The following is a 9,502-nucleotide window of genomic DNA, read 5'->3' as shown; positions in this document are numbered from 1 at the left end:
GTCTCTCGCACAAGCAAACACACACACACACACACACAGTCACAATGGCTGAATGTGAGTGGTGAGCGAAACCATGTTGCTGTGCAGAACTGTCTATTATGGTGGCTCTGTGTGTGTGTGCGTGTGTGCGTGTGTGTGTGCGGGGGGTCGGGGGGGGGGGGGGGCGTCAGTGCAAAATCTATTAGTATGTCTGAGCCCACATCTCCAAATCTTGTTACACTGAACTGATGCAACAGGAATGCAATCGGACTCCCCCCCTCCCCCTCCCTCCCCCTCTCTCTCTCTCCTAACTTTCCTCCAGCGCTCTCGCCCACTTACTCACTACCTGTGCCTCTATTGCGCCTCGTCTTCCCGTTTCCCCGGCTGAAAGCCCCCCTCCTCCCGCCTCCCCCCCTCCCAGCGTCTTTCTCTCAATCGAAACGCCCGTCTGTGGGTGTCTTCTAATCTGTGCGTCTGTGTTGTTGTTTTTCCCTCCTCTTCCTCCTGGAGCAGCGTATCCCTCACCTCTGCGAGGGTTTTGTGCTGCTTTAAACTAAGATTAGAGAGAGCTTCTTCCAGGTCTGAGTGCTTTATGCATTTTGTAAACCCTCTCGTCTTTTATCTTGAGTGTGATTTCTGTCCAAATTGTAAGTAATAGAAGACAATGAGATGGAAAACACACGGTTAAAAATAGCCGGAAACATCTAATCACAAACGCAGATACATTTCTGCACCTCGTCCTCCAAAGCAATCCTCTGTGTTCTGTTTCTATGACAACTCTTCGTTAGTTTTAATTGTTGTTGCGACTTGTTCTCGTACTTAATCGCCGAAACGGATCGAATGTCATTGTCTTCTAAATCAACACCACCGGTTGCCTGGTAATGCGCCGGCCTCTGCGGTGTCGTGGCGGGGGGCGCCGGCCCAACCCCTGACCCCACCCCCCCTTCAAGGACCGACTTCCAGGCGGTCTCAAGAGGGCGGGGTCACGATCGGGACTGGGAACGGGGGTCTTGGAGCGAGGGCAAGGAGGGAGGACTCAGATGCGGAGTATTTGTTTAAAAATAAAAGGACTTTAATCGACACCAGCTCCGAGACCCACGCCCCCAGCCCCACCGGCTCCAAGACCAACGCCCCCACCTCCCCCGGCTCCAAGACCCACGACCCCAGCCCCGATGCCCGCCCCCAGTCCCGATCGTCCCGATCGATTGTCGGTTTTGTTTTTGCCTCCTTGCTGTCTTTTTTTGGTTGGAGTGATTTTGATTTAGAGTTTTTGATTATTAAAGTCCTTTTATTTTTGTATTCTCCGCGTCTGAGTCCTCCCTCCTTGCCTACGAGCCCCCCGCTTTGACAGCATTGACAGACGTCGTGGCGAGGGGCGTCGTGGTGTAGGTTGGCGGCCTCTGCGGCGTCGTGGCGAGGGGCGTCGTGGCGGGGGTTGGCGGCCTCTGCGGCGTCGTGGCGGGGGGCGCCGGCCTCTGCGGTGTTGTGGCGGGGGGCAACCCCTGACCCCACCCCCCCTTCAAGGACCGACTTCCATGCGGTCTCAAGAGGGCGGGAGGGAGGGGTCACGATCGGGACTGTGAACGGGGGTCTTGGAGCCGGGGGCGTGGGTCTTGTGGCCGGGGGTGTTGGAGGACGGCACGTGGTCGAGCAGTGGCCATCAGGAGACGTTCAATGTAGGGGTCGACATCCGGGGAGGGCCGCCAGAACGGGTCCTGGAGACCCCACTCCGCTGAGTCCTGCCGAGGTGAGGTCATTCTGTCAGTACGCGGGGTGCGAAGGCAAGGAGGGAGGACTCAGATGCGGAGTATTTGTTGAAAAATAAAAGGACTTTAATCGACACCGGCTCCAAGACCCTAGCCCCCCCGGCTCCAAGACCCACGCCCCCACCTTCAAGGACCGACTTCCAGGCGGTCTCAAGAGGGCGGGGTTACGATCGGGACTGGGAACGGGGGTCTTGGAGCGAGGGCAAGGAGGGAGGACTCAGATGCGGAGTATTTGTTTAAAAATAAAAGGACTTTAATCGACACCAGCTCCAAGACCCACGCCCCCACCTCCCCCGGCTCCGAGACCCACGCCCCCAGCCCCACCGGCTCCAAGACCCACGCCCCCACCTCCCCCGGCTCCAAGACCCACGCCCCCAGCCCCACCGGCTCCAAGACCCACGACCCCAGCCCCGATGCCAGTCCCGGCTCCCCAACGCCCGCCCCCAGTCCCGATCGTCCCGATCGATTGTCGGTTTTGTTTTTGCCTCCTTGCTGTCTTTTTTGGTTGGAGTGATTTTGATTTAGAGTTTTTGATTATTAAAGTCCTTTTATTTTTGTATTCTCCGCGTCTGAGTCCTCCCTCTGCAGTCCGGCCTCTGCGGTGTCGTGGCGGGGGGCGCCGCCCCAACCCCTGACCCCACCCCCCCTTCAAGGACCGACTTCCAGGCGGTCCCAAGAGGGCGGGAGCGGGGGACTGGGAACGGGGGTCTTGGAGCCGGGGGCGTGGGTCTTGGGGCCGGGGGTGTTGGAGCCGGGTTCGGGGGCGGGGGTCTTGGAGCCGGGGGCGTGGGTCTTGGACCGACTTCCAGGCGGTCTCAAGAGGGCGGGGTCACGATCGGGACTGGGAACGGGGGTCTTGGAGCGAGGGCAAAGAGGGAGGACTCAGATGCGGAGTATTTGTTTAAAAATAAAAGGACTTTAATCGACACCAGCTCCGAGACCCACGCCCCACCCCCCCTGGCTCCAAGACCCACACCCCCACCTCCCCCGGCTCCAAGACCCACGCCCCCATCCCCACCGGCTCCAAGACCCACGACCCCAGCCCCGATGCCAGTCCCGGCACCCCAACGCCCGCCCCCAGTCCCGATCGTCCCGATCGATTGTCGGTTTTGTTTTTGTCTCCTTGCTGTCTTTTTTGGTTGGAGTGATTTTGATTTAGAGTTTTTGATTATTAAAGTCCTTTTATTTTTGTATTCTCCGCGTCTGAGTCCACCCTCCTTGCCTACGAGCCCCCCGCATTGACAGCATTGACAGACGTCGTGGCGAGGGGCGTCGTGGTGTAGGTTGCCGGCCTCTGCGGCGTCGTGGCGAGGGGCGTCGTGGCGGGGGTTGGCGGCCTCTGCGGTGTTGTGGCGGGGGGCACTGGCCCAACCCCTGACCCCACCCCCCCTTCAAGGACTGACTTCCAGGCGGTCCCAAGAGGGCGGGAGGGAGGGGTCACGATCGGGACTGGGAACGGGGGTCTTGGAGCCGGGGGCGTGGGTCTTGGGGCCGGGGGTGTTGGAGCCGGGTTCGGGGGCGTGGGTCTTGGAGCCGGGGGCGTGGGTCTTGGGGCCGGGGGCGTGGGTCTTGGGGCCGGGGGCGTGGGTCTTGGGGCCGGGGGCGTGGGTCTTGGGGCTTGCTGTCTTTTTTTGGTTGGAGTGATTTTGATTTAGAGTTTTTGACTATTAAAGTCCTTTTATTTTTGTATTCTCCGCGTCTGAGTCCTCCCTCCTTGCCTACGAGCCCCCCGCATTGACAGCATTGACAGACATCATGGCGAGGGGCGTCGTGGCGTGGGTTGCCGGCCTCTGCGGCGTCATGGCGGGGGTTGCCGGCCTCTGCGGTTTTGTGGCGGGGCGAGCCGGGCCTCTGCAGTGTCGTGGCAGGGGGGGGGGGGGGAAGCCCAATCCCTGACCCTACCCCCCCTTCAAGGACCGACTTCCATGCGGTCTCAAGAGGGCGGGAGGGAGGGGTCACGATCGGGACTGTGAACGGGGGTCTTGGAGCCGGGGGCGTGGGTCTTGTGGCCGGGGGTGTTGGAGGACGGCACGTGGTCGAGCAGTGGCCATCAGGAGACGTTCAATGTAGGGGTCGACATCCGGGGAGGGCCGCCAGAACGGGTCCTGGGGACCCCACTCCGCTGAGTCCTGCCGAGGTGAGGTCATTCTGTCAGTACGCGGGGTGCGAGGGCAAGGAGGGAGGACTCAGATGCGGAGTATTTGTTGAAAAATAAAAGGACTTTAATCGACACCGGCTCCAAGACCCTAGCCCCCACCCCCCCCGGCTCCAAGACCCACGCCCCCACCTCCCCCGGCTCCAAGACCCACGCCCCCACCTACCCCGGCTCCAAGACCCACGCCCCCACCTCCCCCGGCTCCAAGACCCACGCCCCCACCTCCCCCGGCTCCAAGACCCACGACCCCAGCCCCACCGGCTCCAAGACCCACGACCCCAGCCCCGATGCCAGTCCCGGCTCCCCAACGCCAGCCCCCAGTCCCGATCGTCCCAATCGATTGTCGGTTTTGTTTTTGCCTCCTTGCTGTCTTTTTTTGGTTGGAGTGATTTTGATTTAGAGTTAAAGTCCTTTTATTTTTGTATTCTCCGCGTCTGAGTCCTCCCTCCTTGCCTACGAGCCCCCCGCATTGACAGCATTGACAGACGTTGTGGCAAGGGGCGCTGGCCTCTGCGGTGTCGTGGCGGGGGGCGCCGCCCCAACCCCTGACCCCACCCCCCCTTCAAGGACCGACTTCCAGGCGGTCCCAAGAGGGCGGGAGCGGGGGACTGGGAACGGGGGTCTTGGAGCCGGGGGCGTGGGTCTTGGGGCCGGGGGTGTTGGAGCCGGGTTCGGGGGCGTGGGTCTTGGAGCCGGGGGCGTGGGTCTTGGAGCCGGGGGCGTGGGTCTTGGGGCCCCCACCCCCCCACCCCCCCCGGCTCCAAGACCCACGCCCCCAGCCCTCAGTCTCAGACAGTGTTTCACATACTGTGTCTCACACACTGTGTCTAACACACTGTCTCACAGAGTGTTTCACACACTGTCTCACAGACTGTGTCTCACAATGTTTCACACACTGTCTCACAGTGTTTCACATACTGTGTCTCACACACTGTCTCACACAGTGTTTCACACACTGTCTCATAGACTGTCTCACAATGTTTCACACACTGTCTCACACAGTGTTTCACATACTGTGTCTCACACACTGTCTCACACAGTGTTTCACACACTGTTTCACACACTGTCTCACAGACTGTGTCTCACAATGTTTCACACACTGTCTCACACAGTGTTTCACATACTGTGTCTCACACACTGTCTCACACAGTGTTTCACACACTGTTTCACAGACTGTTTCACACACTGTGTCTCACACACTGTGTCTCCAACACTGTTTCACACACTGTCTCACACACTGTTTCACACACTGTGTCTCACACACTGTGTCTCCGACACTGTTTCACACACTGTCTCACAGACTGTGTCTCATACACCGTCTCACACAGTGTTTCACACACTGTCTCACACACTGTGTCTCACACTGTTTCACAGACTGTGTCTCACACACTGTCTCACACAGTGTTTCACACACTGTCTCACAGACTGTGTCTCACACTGTTTCACAGACTGTGTCTCATACACCGTCTCACACAGTGTTTCACACACTGTCTCACACACTGTGTCTCACACTGTTTCACAGACTGTGTCTCACACACTGTCTCACACAGTGTTTAACACACTGTCTCACAGACTGTGTCTCACACTGTTTCACACACTGTGTCTCACACAGTGTTTAACACACTGTCTCACAGACTGTGTCTCACACTGTTTCACACACTGTGTCTCACACACTGTGTCTCACACTGGTTCACACCTGCGGTTTCAGGGGTTCAAACCGCCAACCGTGCAGTTTCTGTTTCATTGTGCCTCCTCCTCCTGGTATGTCCGTTCTTAGTGTCCCTTACAAACATCTTCTGCCTCATTTTTTCCAGCTCTGTGTCTCTGTCTTGCATTCTCCTACCAAAGAACCCTAGAGTTCTTTTCTTCATCCAGAGGCAAATGTCCTCTAGGAGCAGCTGTTCATCCTCCAGTCGCTCGCTTTTCATCCGCTCAGCACAGAGGGTTGTCTCCAGAATTGTGGTTTGTCCCTTCAGAGTCCCGTAATCTGTCTTCAGAGTCTCGTACTCTGTCTTCAGAGACGTATCCTCTGTTTTACAGTTCGTCTGGACCTGGGCGAGTTCGGTTGTCACCTTTGTGAGGAGACTTCTGCTTTCTGAGAGGCACTTCTCAAGGTCAACGTTGTTGGACTTAAGGAGATCTGCCTCCTTACTGACCAGAAGCTTTTCTTCAGAGAGCTTCTGAATTTCTGCCTTGTGATATCTATTCACCGTCTGGACATCATGGAGTGTCTCCTTCAGAGTAGAGATTTCCAGCCCCTGTCTCTTGATGGTCTGATGAGCCTGGGTCATTTCTGCCTCATGATCGATGATCTTCTTCTGGAGATCTGGGGAACACTGCTTCAGACCTGAGATTTCCAGCCCTTGTCTCTCAATGGTCTTCTGAGCCTCAGACATTTCTGCCTGACAATCTCTGGCCGTGTTCTGGAGATCTCGAATCATTTTATTCAGACTACAAATTTTTTGCCCTTGTCTTTCCATGGTAGTCCGAGCCATGTCCATCTCCTTTTTGTGAAGACTTGAGGGAGATGGATGGATTGGGAGTGTAGAAGGGGAAGAATAAGTTAAAGACCGTTCCTCCTGCGTCTCGACGATAAGCTCTTTCCAGAAATCCATTGTGCTGTCAAACGCTTTCTGTGTGTCTCTCCACTTTCTTCCGTCTTGTATTATTTCTCCCAGCTCGACCTCGCGATCCTTAGGCTTCCCAATGAAACCACGAGTCATTTTCGATAACCTGAGGCAGGTTTCCTCAAGGAGTTTTTTTTCTTCCTCCCATGCCACTTTTTCCTCACAGAGCTCGACGATCCGGTTCCTTTGGTCTGCTTCAACTTTCTGCAGACCAGTGATTTTTTCCAAGGCTTCATGGATCGTTTGTCCCATAGTTGATTTTTCAATGTCAGATTGTCTCTCCAACGTCTGAAGTTCCTTCACCTGATCTGTCCTCTCCGCGGACCAAGTGAACTCTTCCATCAGACCTTTGGGCATAACATCCAGGCTGTCCTTGGGACTAATTCTCTGAAAGTTATTCTCAGCCATTAGTGTGTGTGTGTGTGTTCGTTGTGTGGAACTTGTGTACTAAGCGTGTATATCCGTCGTGTTGAACTTGTGTACTAAGCGTGTGTGTCAGTTGTCTGGAACTGGTTGGCAGTTGGTCATTTCTAAGAGAAATGCATCACTGCAAAGGGGGCGGGGCCTAAGAGCGCGTTCTGATTGGCTGTTGAACACCAACGTCAATGGGCGGGGCCTAATGTAATGTTTTGATTGGCTGTTGAACATCAAAGCCAAAGGCGGGTGGGGCCTAAGATAAGGTTTTGATTGGCTGTTGAAAATCAAAGCCAAAGGGGCGGGGCCCAACAGTTCAAGGATGATTCATCATTCAGGATCAAAGCCGTTCAATTGATGATGTCACAGAATGAGGGAAAACTATCATTTTTTTTTCAAGCTTTAATGTTTTTAGTTTATTGATTAGTGTTTAGATATAGATTATAGTTTTTTGTCATTTTTTTTTATTATTATTTTTTTTTCTTATTATTAAGATTTAACTTAATAATTAAAAAACGTTTTTAGTAGGGGTGTCAACATAAATTACTGTGACCGAATTAATGCAACAAAATATTTTAACATACTTAACGTACGTTTGTTTACTTCCAGTCCAAACCGGAAGTTGACTGTGGAAACGAAATGGACCCTGGCTGTAAATAGTTAACGTTATTTTAATATTTTGCATTGGAAGTAAAACAAACAGAGGCCATATGTGATATATCCAGGGCACATTGAACCAATAATGATGCACCAAAGGTTTCGTGAGAATCAAACTCAGCGTTTAGGAGAAATTGCCAAAAATGTGTTTTTCAATAAATTCAAAATGGCCGAAAATCTAGTTAGGTGCATTTGCATATCATGATTGACTTTTTTGAAGAGCATGTCGAAGAGCACCTGTATGCCAACTTTCAAGTTACCTAGTGTGGTCTTTTTTTAATTTCTAGAGGGTGCTAAGAGACATTTCTTCATACACAAATGTGAGACCCAAAAATTATCAAATTTTTTAACAGTGCAGATTTCCATGCCAAATTTAACAACTTTTTGAATATGATAAAGGCCCCAAAAAGGCCCGTGGTTAGTGAGAATAATAATAATAATTCCTTGAAATACAATAGGTTCCTCTACGACTAGTCGTATCGAGGACCCTAACAATAATAATACTAATAATCCCTTGAAATACAATAGGTTCCTCTACGACTAGTCGTACCGAGGACCCTAACAATAATAATAATAATAATCACTTGAAATACAATAGGTTCCTCTACGACTAGTCGTACCGAGGACCCTAACAATAATAATAATAATCCCTTGAAATACAATAGGTTCCTCTACGACTAGTCGTAGCGAGGACCTTAATAATAATAATTCCTTGAAATATAATAGGTTCCTCTATGACTAGTTGTAACAAGGACCCTATTACTTTTCAGATCTGTTCTCCGGCTCTTCATGAATGTGCTTGTGATGGATTGTTTCTCTTTAAATGCATATTCCAGATCTCATTATGTATCTGCTTTCTTCTGTGTTGTGACCCCTGGGGGGTTGGTTGTGCTGCTCAATGAACCTTTAACATTCTGCCTGCGTTGTACCTCTATAAAAAATATCAACAGATATGGATTAGACTTAGTTAACTAGACCTCAAATCTGTGTCTGATTTCCTCCAAAGTTTGTGAGCCTCAGCCATTGAATATTCATGTCTAACTATTGACAAGAAAGGTGTTGTAAGGTATTCAACTCCCTTATAAAAATTAAAACATGTTCACACCTGGCCTCTTACACCTGGCCAAAGGTCAAGCAACGTGTTCTGCTTGCTGCATGCCTTTACAAAATTAACTTTTGTATTCACAGGGAACAACTCTGTTAGATCCAGGCATCGAAAGCACTTAAAATGACCTTCAGAAGGGTTAGTGCTCATGAAAGAACGGATGTGTCCCAATATATAGAAGAGGGCTTCTCACGGTCTTCTGGGTTAGAGACAGACAGGTAAACATTAACCAGGGCCTTTCCCTACTGTCCGTCCGTCTCACTCTCAGAACTTTCTACTGTGCCGTCTCTCTTCTCCTACTTCTGTTCTGCTACGTATAGTCACCACCGACAAAGTGAACTCCAGAGAGGATGAGCTACTAGCTGCAGTCATTCCTCCTTTCCACACTACAAACAAATGGATTTAATCTCTTGGATTAAATGCAGCTGCGGCCCGCTAACTGTTGACTCCCGTCTCCCACTATCCCTCCCACACTCCATGCGCCAATCCCCCCTGAGGAGAAGCGTGACGTCCACACACACCTGAGGATGCTGCGCCCTCCCCGGGGGGGGGGGGGGGGGGGGGGGGGGGGGACGGTGGAGTTGGATGAGTTAGTCCTGGTTAATGACTCATGGGCTGCGTCTCTGAAATGTGTGTTTCCACTGTTTCTGAGTGATGAACTACTCCATCATGTCCGCACACAGGCTGTGATTAAATGTGTGTTGTTTTATGACGGCAGTGTAATGGAGGGTGGGGGGTGTAATAAACACCCGCCTGGGGCTGTTTTTTTGTTTTTTTTTGCTTGTGGGTGTAAAAAGGC

This window comes from Pungitius pungitius, chromosome 17, assembly GCF_949316345.1.
Source record: "Pungitius pungitius chromosome 17, fPunPun2.1, whole genome shotgun sequence".
Lineage (NCBI taxonomy): Eukaryota > Metazoa > Chordata > Actinopteri > Perciformes > Gasterosteidae > Pungitius > Pungitius pungitius.
This window is presented reverse-complemented; position numbering follows the sequence as displayed.